Source organism: Hemitrygon akajei, chromosome 2 (genome assembly GCF_048418815.1).
Source record: "Hemitrygon akajei chromosome 2, sHemAka1.3, whole genome shotgun sequence".
Lineage (NCBI taxonomy): Eukaryota > Metazoa > Chordata > Chondrichthyes > Myliobatiformes > Dasyatidae > Hemitrygon > Hemitrygon akajei.
Window position 1 is genome coordinate 102,337,018 of NC_133125.1, and position 19,725 is coordinate 102,356,742.

The following is a 19,725-nucleotide window of genomic DNA, read 5'->3' on the forward strand; positions in this document are numbered from 1 at the left end:
CGTACCTGGCGAATTCGTGGGGTTTGAGATACCGCGACTGGCAGCGGCGTTGGCGAATTCGCTCGGAACCGGGGAATGGCTCGGTTGGACTTCTTCGGCGTACAGTTGCGCAGCCTCTGTCGAATCGGCCGTCTCTATCGCGGAGCGTAAGGTAAGATCAGCTTTTTCCAGCAGCCGCTGGCGGATACACACTGACCGAACCCCAGTCACAAAAGCGTCTCGGACCAAGAGTTCCTTATGCTGTTCCGCTGTGAGCGCTTTGCAGTCGCAGGCCCGCGCTAGGGTCAGTAACTCGCGGAAAAATTCAGCAGTCGACTCCGTAGGCCGCTGTTTTCGCGTTGCCAAGCGGTGCCGTGCATAAACTGGATTTACTGGCCGCAGGTACTGTCTTTGGAGGGCGGCAAGCGCCTCCTCGTAGGTGGATATGTCCCTGATGAACGAATAGACTTTTGGGGCGACCCTCGAGAAGAGAAGTTTGTGCCGAACAGCCGAGTCGGTGGCACGATCCTCCTCTAAGTACGATTGGAAGCACACCAGCCAGTGTTCAAAGGCAAGAGCTGCTCCAGGGTCTCGGGGGTCCAAGTCTAGGTGTTCTGGGCGTAAAGCGGTTTCCATGTTGTAACTTTCAGTCAATAAAATTGATGCACCATCAATAACTCACGCCGAGACTTAGGTAGTGAGATATCGGCTTTTATTGACTGAAGAACAACACTACATCCTGGGGAAAATGAGGGAGAGCAGCAGGCCACAGTCGCCTTTATACAGGGGTCTGTGGGAGGAGCCACAGGGGTAGTCAGCAGGGTCTTGGGAGGAGCCACAGGAGCAGTCAGACAGGTATATCTAGTTCACCACAGTGTGTGTGTGTGTGTGTGTGTGTGTGTGTGTGTGTGGAAAGTGGGGGTGTAGTACAGATTTTTACTGCTTAAGTGCCAGCAGCTCTGTGAACCACAGGCCTAAGGAAGAAGATGGCACAGTAATCGCCTTATTTTGGGGATCTGGAGATCCTTTTGTATTTGTCCAAATGAGAGAAAGACAACAGAATCAGAATCAGGTTTATTATCACTGACTCATGAACCAGAGGGGATAACTTCACTCAATTTCACTTTCCCCATCAGGTCAGATTCATTTATTACTATTTCTTTTTCCCTTTTGTTTTTACACAGTTCATGGTCTTTTGCACACTGGCTGTTTATCTGTCCTGTTGTGTGCCGTCTTTCATTGGCTCTATTATGATTCATGATTTACTGAGTATGTCTGGAAGAAAACAAATCTTGAGTTTGTATATGGTGAAATATATGTAGTTTGTTAATAAATTTACTTTGAACTTTGAAGTTAGTAAGAATATAAAACAATCAATACTAATTGCAAGCTACCTTGTTACAGCTGGAGTATTTAATTAAAGGCCAGGCTCTCTCCTCGCTGCTGTAATCAGGAAGAAGATCTAGAAGCCTCAGGACTCACATAACCAGGTTCTGGAATAGTTATTACCCCTTAACCATCAGGATCTTGAACCGGAGAGAATAATTTCATTCAATTTCACTTGCCCCATCACTGAACTGTTTCCAAAACCAATGGACCCACTTTCAATGACTCTTCATCTCATGTTCTTGATATTTATTTCTTATCTATTATTATTACTTGAACTTTTGTGCAGCAGTACAATACATAAAAATTACTATACTGTAAGTTACAGTATAGTAATATAGTTACAAAAAGATCAAAAAGTGAGTTTGTGTTCACATGTTGATTGGCCATTTAGAAATCTGAAGGTGAAGTAGAAGAAGCTGTTTCTAAAACATTGTGTGTGTGCCTTCAGGCTCGTGTACTGCCTCCCTGATCGTGGCAAAGGGACAAGGGCATGTCCTGGAGGGTGAGGGTCCTTAATGATGGATGCTGCCTTCTTGAGCACTACTGTTTGCAGTGTTTAGACAGCACAGCTTCACGGAGCTTCCTGTCATCTGCCAGGGAGCAGTTAGATGACAGCAAGTGGGTGAGTCTGGATCAGCCACTGACCCTGGAGGAGCTCAAGCAGAATTAAACTCTGAAAAGTGATGGCTGAGTTGTACGTGCCTCTAGTGGAATGGTCACGCTCAGACCTACGGAAAATGGACAATGCCATGTCTCTAGCTGACAGTATGACAGGATCCATGAGTAATCACATCATCACCCTCAGTTCCATGTTGAAGGGAGAGAAAGAGGACATCAGGAACTGGTGACCCACATTGTTGATTACATGAGGCCATCCAAGATCATTATCAATTGGATCAAGTCTGTCTGGATCAGATGTTTCCCACAGAGCAAACTTGTGCCTTATCTGGCAAGAAAATCTCTCACAGCCTTGCACTGCTCAGGGATACAATCACCTATGTATGAAACAGAGAAGTGGGCTCCTGCCTGTTCAGCTTGATCATAAAAAGTCCTTGGACAGAATATCTCGCATGTACATAATGGATGTTCTCCAAGGACAGGGTCAAAAATTGCATCCAACTGCTCTACATAGACATCAGTCATCCAGTCCAAGTCAATGGGAGGGAAACAAAAAGCTTCCTCATTGAGTCTGGAAGCAGGTATGAGTGCCCCACTCCCCCTGCCTTGCCTATGGTGCATTGAACCCTTTGGCAAATCCATCAGGAAGGACATTGGTATAAGAGTGGCTCAAAGCTTCCTTGGAAGTGGACAATGTCACTGCCTAACGCTTGGATGCAAGGTTTTTCTGCAGATTCCTTAGCATTGATAGCCAGCCTAAGCCGTCCACAGAGACTGGAGTTCACTCCTGGAGGAGTGAGGCTGTGCTTTGCAGCAACTGGCCTGACCAGACCTCTGTGTCCTTCACTGCCATGTCTGAAAACCTGTAAGGTGCAGGGGCTCTAGTTCAGAGCAACTGGGACATAGACCAGTAAAGCACAGGAACAAGCTCTCTGCCCCACAACATTGTACTGAACCAAGTAAATTAGTATTCAAAAATAGTAAACATGCTGCATCATTTAACAAAAAAGGACAGACAAAATCTAAGAAAAGTTAGGAAAATATTTCTCTCTCGAAAGCGGGCAGGAGCTTGGTCATTAGGTTCGGGATGCTCTCTGGGTAGCTGAAGCACAGTTTTACACTGACACTCTGGTCAACCAAATCATTTTTCATCTAGAGAACCAAGGTAGAGTGAGTCTGATAAGCGATGATGCCCAAGTCTAGAGAATAAAGGTCACAGTGTGCCTGGACTGCCGTTGTCCTGTCGGAGTGTGCACAGACCCGAAGTTCACGAATACCAAGAGTCGCCATGTGTTGGGGTTGTACCTTTTTTCAGGTGTTGTGAAGGATGGGCCTGGCTCATTGCCAGTAATGTTCCAGTCAGTTGGACACTGCCACACTACCTGTTCTTCACAGAGAGTCTCCTTCCAAAACATGCCTTTGACTACATAATCCATCAGGTAGTATTCAGCACAGAGCACCCTTCGGGCCCCGTGGGATGTTTCTGGATGGCTTCCTGAAAAGCATCTGGCAGAGTGCCAAGACCTTGCTTGACTGGCTGTGTGAGATTCCCTACCTATTAGATCCTCCTTGTGCAGTCAGAGTTTCTCCCAGATGCACACTGTCCTCGAGATGGCTCTGATATGGATTGTGCATTTGCTCAGAAATTTTGGAAAAGGATGTAAGGTTCCTTGCCAAGGTTCATTCTGAGCAGTTAGGTATCAAAGGATTCTCTGAAGAACTGGCTGTTCCTAGGGACACAGGCTGAGACAGACATCAAGTGTTATTGGAACATTAGCAATTTGGTAAAAGATGTACTTTATCTGCCTAAAACTTGATGGTCTTAGAAGATAGAACTCAAATCAGTACAGCACAGGAACGGACCCTTCAGCCCACAATGTTGTGTCAAACCGATTAAATTAGAAATCAAATGGCCAACTAAACTAATCTCTTTTTGCTACACATATCCTTCCAATGTCCAAATCCTTCTATTTTCCTTATATTCATGTGCCTATCTACATGTCTCTTAAATGTCCCTAATGTATCAACCTCTGCCACTAGGCAGCACATTCTAGGCACACACCACTCCCTGTACAAACACAAGGGTTCAAGGCAAGGGATTGTAACATGGGGCCCTGACACCTCTCGACCCGGAGAGGTCAGGTCCTTTGCAGCAACACCACTAAAACTTGACGGTTGTATTGTCGCCAATAATGGCTTGAAAGAAAAATTATTAACTAGATGACAATACGAAGGTATTGACTTCTGTTTTGTGGTGGCAACAGAGGGCTGTAGGCTCAGCTAGGCCCATCATGGGCACAAGCCTCCCCAGCATCAAGGACAGCCTCAAAAGGATAGTGCCTCAAGGTGGCAGCAGGCATCATGTGTAGTCATGAATCAGAGATTAGCAGGAAGCTGTGGGAGGGACGTTATATTTCTATAAGGAGGATTTAAGCACACGCTTGAGACATTTTTCCACCTGAGTGGATATGCTTTCACATAACAGAACCTGGAATGATCTGTCTCTTTTGAGAGTCTGGTGTCAGCACGTGAAGGCAAGGGTGTAGCACGTCATATTCAATGTAATTTCAAAGTAGGGGAGATGATTGACAAAGATTCACTTATTCTTCCAGTGAATCTGAAGAATTTCGAAGAAACAGTTTTATTTTAAATATTCAGTTGCTTCAGGTGCCTGATGAAGGCAGTCCAGGTCTCAGAAGCTGATATGAGGACAGGGATCATAGCTTTCTGCTAAACCATGAGTATTGCGTAAGCTCCGGCAGCTTGGTTTTCCGATACTCTTTTCCTCAATTGACTGTATAGAGCTATATTGAAAGCATCAATGTCTGTCTTCCACAGATAGGGCAGGTAGTTCACATTTCCAGGATCTTGCCAGGAGCCTTTACTGTTGATGTTCCTTTTGCCCTTTGTGGTGCATCAGGCAGCATTATTTTTGGTGTAACTGTTTTTTACGAGGGCGAGTTGCTAGATCAATGCCCAACAAGAGGTCGGCCGGATTTGAACTCGGGACCATTTGCCTCAAAGTCCGGAGCCGATGCCACTACACCATCGGCCAGCCTTTATTGTTGGAGGGTAAGGTGATTCAGTAGGGTAGTTTGGTAGAGGACTTTGATCTTGCACAACCTCCTGAATGCTTCAGTGAATTAACTGATGACACTGATGAATTCAACATCCAAGAATTCTCCAATGCTGGCATCATCTGCATATAGCGGGCAGGACTTAATGTACTGTGCCATTGGGACAAGGACTGTTAGGCTGGGAAACAGCTTCCTCCCTCAGGCAGTGAGACTACTGAACTTCCTGCCTCCACCCAAGTCTCATCACACATGAAGCACCAGTAGCAATATACTGATTATTCTTTATCTTGTATCATAACTTGTTCAATGTAGATTGATATCTTCATTGTATCCTGGATAATGAACTACCTGACTTGCGGACCACAGTTTGTGTGTCAGACATCGCTAGAAGCAGCACTAGAGCCCCACAGGGGACTGTATACCTCAGACTTTAAATACAACACTGAGTCATGTCATCTGCAGAAATTCTCAGATGACTCAGCAATAGCTGGGTGTACAAAGGGAGGATGGGAGGATGAATACAGTGCCCTGGTGGACGACTTTGTCGAATGGTGCAAGCTGAATCGTCTGCAGCTCAACATTAGCAGAACAAAGGAGATGGTGATGAACTTCAGGAAGACTAAGCCTGTTACTATTGATAGCGAGGATGTGGATGTGGTGACAACCTACAAGTACCTGGGGGTGCACCTGGATGAGACTTGAGTGGAGCACCAACACAGAGGCAGTATACAAGAAGGGCTAGAGTCACTTCTACTTCCTGAGGAGACTGAAATCCTTTAGAATATGCAGGGCTCTCCTTCACCTGTTCTACCAGTATGTTGTCACTGGTATAATCTTCTATGTGGTGGTAAGCTGCAGCAATGGAATCAACATGGGTGATGCGAAAAGGCTCAATAATCTGATTAGAATGGCTGACTCTGATATAGGAGTTAAATTGGACACATAGATTGTGATAGAACAAAGTACCCTACAAGAAAATCCTGAAAATTCTGGACAGTGTTTCTCACCCTCTGCATGCTACCTTGGCTGAACAAAGGAGCACTTTTAATAACAGACTAAGAAAACTGGGCTGCTCCAAAGAGCACTATATGACCTCATTCTTACCCTTGGCCATTGAGGCCTATAATGAGTCAACCTATAACCGGGGAGGGGGGGGGGAATAATGACCCCCCCACCCCCCTGTTAGACTGTTAGAGGTAATTTATTTTTTTATTCTTTCTACTTCTCTTCTAATATTTATATCTGTGACTCTATAATTTCCTTTGGGATCAATAATGTATGTATGTATCTATCTATCTATCTATCTATCTAAATGCACTTTATTAATTTAATTGTGATAAATTACTAATGTGTTGTGTGTGAGTTATAGGCACTATCTTGTGCACTTTGATCTGGAAGAACATTGTTTCATTTGGCGGTATACATGTGTACCATTGAATGACAATGAACTTCAACTTGTTCAGCTTGACTACTGAGCGTATAGAACATAGAACATTACAGCACTGCAGGTTGTGATGACCTTCTACTTACCCTAAGAGCAATCTAACCCCCTACATTACCTCCAATTTTCTATCATTCATGTGCCCATCTAAGAAATTCTTAAACATATCTAATGTCTCAGAGACTACCTGTAATATTGTTTCTGGACTGCGGTTGTTGTAGATTGAACAATTTGGTTCTGAAGCTCAGCTCGACTCCATGGAAAGTTCGTCACAAGAAAGATGGAGAAAAATGTTCACGGAATGACAGAGCCCTGAATTGCACTGATGTCTGGTGAGACATCATGGGTTAGAATTAAAGCTTGTAAGGAACTGTGGAGCAAACGTAAAATGGAAATAAGTTGGAGTTGGCAGCTGAACTTGTGGAGAGTATTCCACAGGGGACACAGGACACAGCTAGTAGTGTTGTTACCTTAAACGCAGTCTGTGTGGAGTTTGTTCTCCCTGTGACCACGTGGGTTTCCTCCCACATCCCAAAGACATGCAGGTCAGTAGGTAGGATCTCAGCCTAAAACATTCACCATCCATTTGTCTCCACAGGCACTGCTTGACCTGCTGAGCTTTTCCAGTAGTTATCTTTTTTTGCTCCTGACTCTAAAACATCTGCAGCTCTAGGTCAGTAGGTTAATTGATCATGGTAAATTGCCCCTAGTGTGCAGGTATACCATATACAACTTTCTGTATGTACAAGGTAACCTGGGAAAATTTGATGGGAAAATAAGGAGAGTCAAATAGGATTGGTAGCGGATCAGTGTAAATGCTCCATGGACATTGCAGACCTGATGGGCTGAAAGGCCTCCTGTGCCTATGATTCTGCAACACTATGAGTCCTTCCTTATTAATGGAGTCCATGGCATTTAATGATATTGAGAAAGGCCTGCTGTGATAGAAGATAATTCAGGATGAATGTTTGCTGATTTCCATTATATATAAAATTAAATTGACAATATCTTTTGAATACATACCCTGATCAATCCCACTGGTGTTGTGATAAAGTCAATTATTTGTTTCTAAAGTAATTACACATAATACACCAGATCAAACGCAGCTTATTTGTTGTGAAGTTTCGGGTAATTCTATCCTGTCAGCTTGGAGTTGACAAGTGCAATAAAGAGGAACACGCTGACTCAGTCTGAAGCACCTTCATTAAAAGTCAAACAGGAACCTCTGTGATACTTCATATTGCTTATGACTTAACTTCACGGAAAATAGGTTAGTGCAATTTCATCACCTGGAAAATATTAGATGTCATTTATTCATTAAAGTCCATTGACAATAGTCACATACTTTTACAATTAGGGTTTTTATTTTCATTGTAAAGTTGACAAGTTGTTGAGTGACATTTTGGCACGGAGGGTAAAGCATAGAATGTTTTGTGTCCGCATTAGCTATGGCGTTCATGAAAATTTATGATAGTAGAAAGAGAATATTTTATCCAGTGCTTAATGCAAGTTACTCCAAGAGAACCTCAACCTTGTCATTGAGTTTGGAGGCTTGCATGCCTCAATAACCTGGAGTGTTATGCTGGCTGGGCTCAGGGCTTTCTGCTTCGGCTCTTGGTAGGGTCATCCATGCCATACGGGTCAAAGAGTAGAGGCCAGATTAAGAGTGGTGGAACGGTCCTCTAGATTGAAGAGTACAGATCAGGACTAACAACCTTGACTGGCCAAACACAATTCAGAAGGAAACAGCAATGAAGTATCTTTCTACATCTGTGTGTGACTGTATGGACAGACAGAGATGGACGACCTCCATTGCTGCCTTAAACACCAGCGGCATAACGGGCAGTAAGTAAGTAAGTTATTATGCGAAGGAAATAGATGACAGAGTAAAAGTAAATGAAAGCTCTGTATGTTGATGCATAGCAAGGATCTTAGTGCATTTTTACTGCAGTATGTGAGAGTTCTGGCTAGCAAGAATGAACCCAAAAAACTTGCATGCAATAGATGACATTGCCTCGGTTCTCTTCAGCTTATGGTTACTGAGCTGGAAGATGAGTTGGCACCGTATGCAGACAGCTCCAGAGCCAAGTCACATGCCATGAAGAGGTGTGGGATAAAAATCAGGTTGGAGGGCATAGAGTAAGTAGAATCCAAATGAACAACATATCAGAAATTCTCAGCCACTGATCCAATCGCCTGGTTAAAAGTGCAGTATTGAGGGGTAAAATTCAGTCTGTTAGAAGAGAATCAAAACTACGAAAAGGCATTTTGGAATAGGAGTCTGAAAGAGGAGCAGGAAGAAGGAAAAATTATACTTGAACTAATTACGGGGCGGGTACATTGCTTTGCAAGAAGAATCAAGAATTAATCATAGCATGTTGTCCACTAGATTGGAGTCTTTGCAGACAGGCATGACAGAGTTTTAGGATGTGATAGGATAGATTCGATTGTTGGTTGTTGCTTTTAATATTTCAATAATCTTTGAGTAAAATTGGAAAAATATTGTTTGATTAAGCAATCTTGTTCGCTAAAATAACTCACTAAAGTTTACCTATAAAAATATGTGAATTGTATATGCCATGACGCTACCACGTAATACCTGCATGCCTCACTTAAAGTAAAAGTGACTTATCTCTCGACTCTCTTGTTTTCCTTCGGATTTGTTTAATGTTTTGGAATTACAAAATGAGGTATTTTTAAAATGAACCCGAGACAACTGCCTACCAGTTGAAGCATAGTGAGATGTTTTTAAAAAGTGCAGTGAGAAATGATCGAGAAAAAAAAAGCACAGTAGAACAGTTGTGTTATTAAAAACGCAGTGCAGCATGTGCAGAGAGAGAGACGAGTTTAAAAAAGGCAGCAAACAGAAGAATTCATAGGTTCATAAACAGTGAGTATCGGGTGATAATAATCACAAAAAATGAGCAGAAACGGCTGGCTACATCAGAGACATGGACGAATTTGATTTCTCAGTGGGTGATAGGATATTGTGTACTGAGCTAATTGAACAGGATCAGAATCAGGTTTAATATCAGAGGCATATGTTGTAAAATTTAGTATATTGTAATACTATTAACAAAATAACAAAATCGGGAAATTACACTAAGAAGTATGTGTGTGTGTATATGTATATATATATAGATAGTTAGTATATAAAATATATATATTAAAGTTAAATTAAATATATATAGATAGATAATATATAACATATATATTAAAGTTAAATTAAATTAGTGCAAAAAAGAGAAAAAAAAAGATACTGAGGTAGTGTGCATGGGTTCAGCGTCCATTCAGAAATCTGATGACAGAGGGGAAGAAGCTGTTTGTGAATTGCTGAGTGTGTGCCTTTAGGCTCCTGTACCTCCTCCCTAATGGTAACAATGAGAGGAGGACATGTCCAGGCTGACAAGGGTTCTTAATGATGGATGGCATCGTTTTGAGGTATCACTTCCTGAAGATGTCCTGGATGCTGGGGAGGTTAGTGCCCATGATGGAGCTGACTGAGTTTACAACTTTCTGCAATTTCTTTTGATGCTGTGCAGTGTCCCCTCCAAGCCAGATGGTAATGCAGCCAGTTAGAATGCTCTCCACAGTATTTCTGCAGAAATCTGTGTGAGCCTTTGGTGACATACTAAATCTCATTAAATATAGCCACTGTCATGCCTTCTTTGTAACTGCATCAATATGTTGGGTCCAGTATAGATGTTGACACCCAGGAATTTGAAATTGCTCACCCTATCCACTTCTGATCCCTCAATGAGGACTGGTGTGTGTATGTGTATACCCTCGACAACTTTTCTGAAGTTCACGATCAATGCTTTGGTCTTACTAACGTTGAGTGCAAGGTTATAGCTGTGACACCACTCAACGAGCAGATTTATTTTGCCCCTGTCCATCTCCTCGTCACCATCTGCAATTCTGCCAACAACAGTCATGTTGTCAGCAAATTTATAGATGGCATTTCAGGTGTGCCCAGCCAAACAGTCATGGATGTAGAGTGTTTTAGAGCAGTGGACTAAGCACATATCCACGAGGTTCACCAGTGTAGATTGTCAGCGAGGTGGAGGTGTTATTTCTAATCTGTACAGACTGTGGTCTTCCAGTGAGGAAGCTGTGGATCCAGTTGCAGGGGGATTAAACTGAATTGATTTCATTTCTTACATCGTTCACATACTTGAGGAGTAAAAATCTTTGTGTTATGTCTCCCTCTAAGCATGTAATATGCAATCGTAGTAATTTATAATTTACAATAAATAGAACAGTCAATGTAACATAGAAATACACACAAATCAGCGTGAGTTAATCAGTCTGATGGCCCAGTGGAAGAAGCTGTCCTGAAGCCTGTTGGTCCTAGATTGTGGTTGGGTGACTCAGGTCCCCAATGATCCTTTGGGCCCTTTTTCCACACCTGTCTTTGTAAATGTCCTGAATCATGGGAAGTTCACAACTACAGATGTGCTGGGCTGTCCACATCACTCTCTGCAGAATCCTGCGATTAAGGGCGGTACAGTTTCCATACCAGGCAGTGATGCAGCCAGTCAGGATGCTCTCAATTGTGCCCCTGTAGAAAGTTCTTAGGATCTGGGGGCCCATCCCAAACTTCCTCAACTGTCTGAGGTGAAAGAGGCCTTTTTCACCACACTGCTGGTATGTACAGGCCATGTGAGGTCCTCGATGATGTGAATACCAAGGAACGTAAAGCTGTTTACCCTTACAACCCCCCAGATCCATTGATGTCTATAGGGGTTAGCCCGTCTCCATTCGTCCTGTAATCCACAACCAGCTCCTTTGTTTTTACAACATTGAGGGAGAAGCTGTTTTCTTGACACCACTGTATCAGGGTGGTGACTTCTTCCCTGTAGGCCACCCCATTATTGTTTGAGATTAGGCCAATCAATGTAATGTCATCGGCAAATGTAATTAGCAGATTAGAGCTGTGGGTGGCGACACAGTCATGGGTATACAGGGAGTAAAGGAACGGACTTAGTACACAGCCCTGAGGGGTTCCTGTGGTAGCATGCTGCAGATGTAGTGTTTGACCAGCATCTCAAAGCATTTGCTTATTGAGGTGAGTGCGACAGGATGCCAATCATTCAAGCATATTACCTTGGTCTTTTTGGTACAGGAACAAAGGTGGTTGTTTTGAAGCAGGAGGGCACTCTACACTGGGAGAGGGAGAGATTAAAAATGTCTGTAAACACGCCTACCAGTTGTGCTGCGCACAGCCTGAGTACCCGCCCTGGGGTGTCGTCTGGTCCCGCAGCCTTGCGACTGTCCACCCATCGGAAACATCTGCGTACCTCAGCCTCAGAGATGACCAGGTTGTCGGTTGTAGCGGTGGCTTTCCTCGGAGGCTCAGAGTTAGCGACATCGAACCGAGCGTAAAAGCGATTGAGCTCATTTGGGAGAGAGGCCCCAATGTTGTCAGCACCACTACATTTGGCCTTGATGTCTGTGATGGTATGCAACCCTCGCCACATGTCACATGTGCTATTTGTTGTGAATCTTGACTCAATCTTGTCCCTGTATTGTTATTTCACAGCCTTGATAGCTTTGTGTAGATCACAGCTGTTTCTCTGGAGCTCCTGCTGATCGCCAGCAGTGTAAGCTCAATGTCATGCTGTAAGTGTCCCTCGCACGGAACTATTGATCCAGGGTTTCCGCCGGAGCTCAGGAAGACCTTGGCTGACTTCTTGGAGACAACTTCATCAATGCACTTCCAGATGAAGCACGTGACTCCATCAGTGAACTTGGAGACGTCCTCATCATGGAAGACATTCCAGTCGACGTCATTGAAGCAGTCCCGCAGCATGGAGTCTGATTGTCGGACCAACAGTGGACGGTTTTCAATACGGCCGCCTCTTGTTTCAGCTTCTGCCTGTACATTGGCAAAAGCAGGATCGAAGAGTGATCTGATTTTCCAACAAAAGAAGGAAATGTGTTATCTCCATGAGTGCTCACCTGGATGTGCTGACAAAATTTCGGAGAGACTTCCGTCAGCGACACTCAATTAAAGTCATTGGCAACGCTGAAGGCAGCCTCTGGATGTGCAGTCTCCAGTTGTATAGTTTCTTGAGGGCCAGGTCAGTATCAGCATGTGGTGGAATGTACACCACTGTGGTGACAACAGCCGTGAAATCCCTAGGTAGCCAGGAGGGTCTGCACAGCAGCACCAGGTGTTCCAGGTCTGGGGAACAAAAGGATTTGAGGGCAGGCACATTCTGGGGGTTGTACCAAGCATTGTTGACCATGAAGCATACCCCTCCTTTTTTACTCTTCCCAGGGAGGATTATTGACCTGTCTGCCTGAACAGAGAGAACCCAGAGCGTTCGATAACAGGGTCCGGTATCTCCTCTGTCAGTCAGGTCTCCACGAAGCACAAAATGTTGCATTGCTTTGTTTCCCACTGATAGGAGATTCTAGCTCTCAGTTGGCACAGCTTGTTGTCCAGGGACTGAACGTTAGCCAGGGGTATGCTAGGGAACGGTTACCGATAATCGTTCTGTCTCAGCCTTACCAGGACGCTGGCCCTTCTCCCTCGCCCCCAGCTTCTGAGGTAGTGGTGGTGTTAGGTTACATACAGAAGGTTAGGTTTTGGAGCTTTTTGATCAGGATTCTAGGAATAATTCTGTTAAATACTGAGCTGTACTCAATAAACAACAGTCCTGGCCCGAAACGTCGACAGCACTTCTCCCTATAGATGCTGCCTGGCCTGCTGCATTCCACCAGCATTTTGTGTGTGTTGCTTGAATTTCCAGCATCTGCAGATTTCATCGTGTTAGTCTGACTTAAGTATTAGTATTGTCCAGGTGATTCAAGGCCACATGAAGAGCCAATGAGATCGTATCTGCTGTCGGCATGTTGGGGCGAACACCAAATTGCAGTGGGTCCGGGTACTTGCTGAGGTAGGAGTTGATTCCAGTTATCCCCAACGTCTCCAAGCACTTTATCACCATAGATGTGAGAGCTACTCACTGACAGTTGTTAAGGCAGCTCACGCTGCTCTTCTTGGGCACTGGTATGATTGTTGCCACTTGAAGCAGTTGGGAACTTCTGGCTGTAGCAATAAGAGATTGAAGATGTATTTTGGCATAGCTTTTCAGAGCCCTGCCAGGGCTTTTTGTCTTATGAGGTTTCACCCTCTTGAAATACATTCTGACGTCAGCCTCCAAGTCAGAGAGCACAGAATCTCTGGGTGCTGCAGGGATCTCCATAGCTGTAGTTCTATTCCCCCCTTTCAAAGTGCCCATAAAAGGTGTTGAGCTAATCTCAGAGTGAAGCATCACTGCAGCTCATATTAGGATTTGCTTTGAAGGAAGTATTGGCCTGCAAACCCTGCCAGCATTAACATGCATCCAATTCCACTTCTAACCTCAATTGGAATTGTTCCTTTGCTCTTGAGATAGCCCTCTGTAAGTTGTACCTGGCCTTCTTGTACAGTTCTGGATCACCAGACCTTAATGCTACAGCTCTAGCCCTCAGAAGATTACAAACCTCATGGTCCGCCCATGCTTTTTGACTTGGATGTGTACAGTATATTCTTGTAGGCAGGCACTCATCCACGAAAGTTTTAATGAAGTCACTGACAACTAAACACATTGATTCAAACTTGAAGATGTTTCCCAGAATACAGTCCAGTCCACTGACTCAAAGTAGTCCTGTAAGTGCTCCTCCACCTCCCTTGTCCATACCTTCTTAGTCCTCTCTACTGGTGCTGCAGTCTTCAGTCCTGGCCTATACTCTGGGAGTAGAAGTACAGCCAGGTGATCAGACGTTCCAAAGTGCGGCTGTGGAATGGCATGGTAAGTGCTCTTGATGGTAGTATAACAGTGGTCCAGTGTGCTGACTCCTCTGGTTCCACAAGTGATATGTTGATGATAATTACTCAGGAAATCTTTCAAGCTGGCCTGGTTAAAATCCCCCAAGATGATGGGAAGGTCTTCAGGGTGTGCTGTTTCATGCCAGTTGATTATGTTTCTCAATTCATCTAGAGCCTGTTTATATCCCACTGCCAAAATGATGGCTGAAAACTCCCATGACAGATAAAATGGGTGACGTTTCATTTCTAGATGTTCCAGGTTGGGTGAGCAGGACTGGGACAGAACTACCACTTTTGTGCACTATGAGGAGGTAATCATAAAGTATATTCCATCTCCACTTGCCTTTGAAAAACTCAGCAGTCTTATCTAGGCAGTGAAGCGTAATGCCACTGAGCTGTATGAATGTATTCGGAAGGGCAGTGGATAGCCAAGACTCCGTAAAACAAAAAAACACAACAGCCTCTGATGTCCCTCTGGGACAGCAATCTTGCTCTGAGGTCTCTGGTTTTATTTTCCTGAGAGTGTACATTTGCCAGCAGAATAGACAGACATGGAAGTTGGAACCACCATCTCCTTGAACGAACTTTTAATCTAGCACGGCATCTTCTTTTCTGTTGCCTTAAAGTGGAACCGTACTTGTGGCCAGACTGCTGTCTGAGATTTCTCGACTTTCAGTAGAGATAGATTTTTTTAAATGCCTTAAATAAAAACAATGTTGCTTACAGTGTTAGCCATGGCTGTGGCTGTGGCTTATCAGCTGTAGCAGTCTAAAACAGGAATATTTGAAGGTTTCCATTGGAACGGCTCACACGAGCCGTCTTCTTAATGGTGCTACTGGAAACAGAAACAGGTTTTTAAGTAAATTTTAGAACAAGTGAAATAGCCAATGAGAAATGAGTGCATTGAATGTAAAGGCATACTGTTTGCTTAGAAGGTTAACTGCTCCAACCAAACCAGCCAAAATGAACTTTACTGATACTGTGAAAGAAATGCAAGAACAGTTAGGAACAAAACCATGGTTGACTGCATAACACTTTTGGTTAATTAAGTGGAATCAAAAGGAAGGGGAGTCCACTTCAGCATGCGTGGTTGAGTGGAAGTGATTGTCTGATCATTGTCAATTCATTAATAGACTTAATGATGCACTGAGAGATTGTTTAGTTAGTGGAACCTTACAAGAAAGCATTCAAAAATGGCTCCTAATGGAAGCATAACTTACATTTAAATGAGCAGTTGAAACTCCTGTATCAATGGAAAAGGCAGACAGGGATGCAACTGAGTTACAGTCAGGAAGTTCCTCCAGCATTTTGTATGTGCTGCACAGGACTGGGAGGCCTTGGGATTTACTGTGTGAAAGCTAATAATAGACAGGCAATATGGGTTACACCAGAAGTGAATGTCAAATTGATTACACTGGAATTGGACACTAGCTCAGCTGTTTCAGTCATTCCACAACATGAGTTTAAATCACACTTCAAAGATACTAAACTGAAGCTTGCAAATATCAAACTAAAAAATATACTATAGAGAATAGATAACTCCTGTGGCAATGACATTTGTAAAACTGAAATACAACCACCAGCAAACATTTGACGGTTTTCTTTTTTATGTGTCTTTTTGGGTTTCTTTGTTTCTGTGTATAGTAGTTGTATTTCAGTAATATTTGAGTAAACTTGTAAATATATTGTTTGAGTAAACATTCTCATTTGTTCAAATAACTCATTACAGGTTATATGTAAAAAATTCGTAGAATGTATATGTCATGACACTACCATGTGATACGTGCGCACCTCACTTAAAGCAAAAATAAAGTGGGTAACTTATCTTTCACCTCTCTTGTTTTCCTTTCAATTAGTTTTTGTGTTTCAGAATTACAAAGCATAACATTGTTGTCTATGTTTGGACAATGATTTTAAGTAGTGGAAAGGTCGGGTACAGGCTAAATCCAGTCTGTGGTCTCCAGGCTCCAGAGTGTATTGAGACTGAAAAAGTCAGGGAGTTGGGACACAAGGAGAGGAGCAGGCCGGTTCAGCTTGCTGCTCCACAAGGTCTAGCTCTGCTCTCCTCTGAACTATGGGTCCTCCACTCTCTTTGTGAACTTCTGTTCAGAATGATATTCGCTTGCAGTTATTACTGGCAGAATTTGATTTTTTCTCCTTTTCTCTGCACATTGGGCATTTGCTGCTCTTCTATTTTATGTTTTTTTTGTGTGTTTCTTTGCTCCGTAGCTGCTTATTAGGAGACAAATCTCAGGGTTGTATTATTTATACATACTCTGATAATAAATGTGCTTCAAACTTTGATATTTTGTGTATAGTGATGTGAAAAGTTTATAGCTTGTCAAGTTTTATCGTATAATTTTAATTCCAATAGCTTCCCAGATTGAAAGAGCTACACATAAAGGAGAGATGTAATGCAGCAACATTTGTCTGCAGGCCATTGAGAATTCCAAATGCTTTTCATTTTAATGTTGTAAGGTCAGTTAAATACGCATCACCAACCTATTAATGGTTTGGGGCAGTGACCATTATTTTGTATCTGGTTCAATGACACATTTTGCTATATAATTTCCTTTGCTCATATGATTGTGTGGGAGAAAGGAATTGAGTGTAGATGCAAACAATTTGCATTCACAATACCGAGTACTCTACCATTCAAGCAGTCTGTAGTTTATTACTCTCTTATAATTGCTCTGTCTGTTGACTCATCTGTCAAATGTGAAGTATTATATTGTTGATGTCAATTTAATCCTACTCTTAAAAATCTGCTTTTCCAGAAATGTTCAGGCTGTCATTTCTGAGGTAGTTAGATGTGAGCAGGCATCATGTACCAGCAAATTACTGATGGCATTGGAAATAGCAAATTAAACAAAAACAGAATTTATATTATTTTTGGAAATTGAATTCAGAATCAGCATTGGGTTTATTATCACTGACGTATGTTGTGAAATGTGTTGGCTTGCAGCAACTGTGTACAGCAATCCATAAAAATTACCATAAGTTTCAAAGATAAATGCATGCGGCAAAAGACAAACAACAAGATAGTGTCTATGGGTTCGTGGACCGTTCAGAAATTTGATGGCAGAGAGGAAAAAGTTTTTCTTAAAACATTGAGTGTGGGCCCTCAGGTTCCTGTACCTTCTCCCAGATGGTGGTAATAAAAGGGCATCTCCCAGATGGTGAGGGTCATTAATTATGGATGACATCTTCTTGAGAAACTGCCTTTTGAAGATAACCTTGACGGTGGGGAGGGTTGTAGAAGAACAGTCTGACTCCAGAACTCTTTGTGAACTCTTGCACTCTCGTGCAGTGGAGGCTCCATAGCAGTCTGCAAGGCAACCGGTCAGAATGCTCTCCACTGTATATCTGTAGAAGTTTGCAAAAGTCTTTGGTAACATATGAAACTTCTAATGAAGTAGAGACCCTTAAATAATGTAGCATATTCTGTTATGTAATTCTGGAACAAATTGATTTTCTTTGTCCATTTATATTGGAAGAAAATAAAATAAATAATGCCTCCTGTTACTGGGATACAGAAAAACCTACGAGAGTCAGAAGCCTATTACCTCTTGTCGTACCCAATTGTGTGTTGCACTACTTGCACACTCTAAGGAGAGGCGAGAGTGAATATCGGACCACTGGAAAGTGACACTGTAGAGGTAGTAATGGCTGACAAAGAAATACCGGATGAGCTTAATAAGTATTTCGTATTGGTGGAAGAAAACAGCAGTCGTGCAGAAATGCAAGAGTTTCATGGAGCAGATGTGAGTGTAGTTGCTATTGCTAAGGAGAAGATGCTTGGGAGGATGAAACGTTTGAAGGTACTGTACATAAGTCACCTGGACCTGATGGGCCACACCTCGGGGTTCTGAAAAAGGTAGCTGAAGAGATTGTGGAGGCATTCAAGAATCAATAGATTCTGGAATGATTCCAGAGGACTAGAAAATGGCAAATGTCACTCCTCACTTTAAAAAGGGAGGGAGGCAGAAGAAAGGAAATTATGAGCCAGTAGCCTGACATCGGTGGTTAGAAATATGTAGCTGTCCATTATTAACAATGATGTTTTGGGATACTTGGAGGCACTTGACAAAATAGGCACAAGTAGGCATGGCTTTATTGAGGGGAAATCTTGCCTGACAAATCTGTTGCAATTCTTTGAGGAAATAACAGGCAGGATAAACAAAATAGAGACAGTGGATGTTGCTTATTTCAATTTCAGCAGACCTTTGACATGACTCACACATGAGTCTGCTGAATAAGATAGGAGCCCATGCTATTACTAGAAAGGTACTAGCAATAGATGGAAGATTGGCTGACTGTCAGAAAGTAAAGATGGGGAGTAACAGGGGCGTATTCTAGTTGGCTGACAATAACTGGTGGTGTTCTGCAGGGGCTGGCACTGGGTACACTTTGGGTCATATTTTATGCCAATGACTTGGATGATGGAATTAATGGCTTTGTGGTGAGCTTCGCAGAGGATGCAAAGATAGGTGGAGGGACAGGTAGTGTTGATGAAGCAGGGAGACTGTGAAGAACTTGGACAGATGGGGAGAATGAGCAAAGAAGTGGCAGATGGAATACAGTGTAGGGAAGTGTATGGCCGTTCATCTTGGTAGAAAGAATAAAGACATAGACTATTTTCTAAACGGGGAGAAAATTCAAGAATCAGAGGTGCGAAGGAACTTGGGAGTCCTTACGGAAGGTTCCCTAAATGTTACCTGCAGGTTGAGTTGGTATTAAGGAAGGCAAATACAATTTAGCGTTCATTTTGAGAAAACTAGAATATAAGGGCAAGGATGTAAAGCTGAGGCTTTATAAGGCATTGGTCAGACCGCACTTGGAGCATTATGAACTGTTCTGGACCCCTTATCTGAGAAAAAAATGTGTTGGAATTGGAAAAGATTCACAAGAATCTTCTCTTCTCCAGGAATGAAAGAGTTAATATATGAGGAGCACTTGATGGCTCAGGGCCTGTACTCACTGATAAACGAGGAGGATCTCTTTGAAATCTATCGAGGATGTGGAAAGGATGTTTCCTCTCACTTCCTGCTCCCAAAGGAACGTCCCTGCATTTGAATGGTCTCTCTCCTCCTCAATGCTGTTGGAGGATTTGGACAAGGTTTGTGGATTGGACACTGGAGTTCCCGCTATAATGTGTCTCTAGTTCCTGGTCACTCCCTTTTTTGTTGCTACTTTGGGTAATTTTGAATCAGGGTGGCCTGAAGATAATGAACCCTGAGCAAAACTGAATATGCCTGGACTCTTTTGATTTTGTACTCTATCTTCAGTGTATTTTTCTCTTTTTTTGTTGCTATTTATATGCTTTTTCTTTGCACATGTGGGGGGGGGGGGTTGATATTTATCTTTGAATAGTTTCCATGGTGTTTCTTTGTTTCATGGCT

General features: G+C 42.9%; 1 long non-coding RNA gene across 1 annotated transcript in view; it reads left to right on the forward strand.

Moving 5' to 3' along the window:
- Positions 1 to 8,242: 8,242 nt before the first annotated feature.
- Positions 8,243 to 19,725, forward strand: part of LOC140737625 (uncharacterized) — a 53,433-nt gene continuing 41,950 nt past the window's right edge. The window contains exon 1 of the long non-coding RNA XR_012101202.1: positions 8,243 to 8,349. This is a non-coding gene — a long non-coding RNA (uncharacterized lncRNA). The remainder of the gene's footprint in view (positions 8,350 to 19,725) is intronic.